Consider the following 1019-nt stretch of genomic DNA (forward strand, 5'->3'; position numbering starts at 1 on the left):
GGGTTTGAACCACCAGCCTTCTGGTTAGCAGTCAAGTGCCTTAGGCACTATGCTACCAGAGCTCCCGAATAAGTCATTGGTCTTATAAAATTCCATCATGTGATCTCTGGCATTGTTTCTATCATCATGGTCATATTTTGCAACTACTGTTCCTGCTATTTTGTTTCTAACTTTTGCATTCCAATCACCAGTAGTTATCAATGCATCTTTATTGCATGTTTGATCAATTTCAGACTGTAGAAGTTGATAAAAATCTTCAATATCTTCAGCTTTGGCATTAGTGGTCAGTGTGTAAATTTTAATAATAGTTGTATTAATTGATCTGCATTGTAGACATATGGATATTATCCTATCACTGACAGCACGTACTTCAGGATAGACTTTTGAAATGTTCTTTTTGACTATCAACACTATGCCATTCTCCTTCAATTTGTCATTCCTGACATAGTGGATCGCATGTATGTCCAACACAAAATGGACAATACTAACCCATTTCAGCTCACTAATGCCTAGAAAATCAAACTTCACCCTGCTTACATAGATAACATACAAAGAAAATTAAAATCATGGGCAAGTCACTCCAACATACAATCACCAATTAAATATAAACACAAAAACATCAGAATGCCTTGGACACAACAGGCCATCATAGTCCACAAAAGAAACAAGATAAAGCAGGAGAAACAAGGGGCCAGGATACAGACCCAAAACACATCCTTGAGGAAGATGCAGCATTGGAAATCCCTGATAAGGAATTAAAGAGAATTATATTTAGGTATCTTCAACAAATTGAGAGACAGATCAAGGAAAACACTGACAAAATTGAGGAAAACAAAGAGAAAACTCTAGAAAAAATTCAAAAGACAATACAAGAACAAAATGACAAAATAAATGAAAAATTAGAAATGATACAAAATCTACACACAGAAATCCAGAAGATTAATACTAAATTTTCAGAAATAGATGACATTGAATAGGCAAAGGAGCAGAATTGAATCAATGGAAAACAGAATTAGTGA

The sequence above is a fragment of the Orycteropus afer genome, unplaced genomic scaffold (genome assembly GCF_000298275.1).
Source record: "Orycteropus afer afer isolate SDZICR_OR568_19922 unplaced genomic scaffold, OryAfe1.0 scaffold00089, whole genome shotgun sequence".
NCBI classification, from domain to species: domain Eukaryota; kingdom Metazoa; phylum Chordata; class Mammalia; order Tubulidentata; family Orycteropodidae; genus Orycteropus; species Orycteropus afer.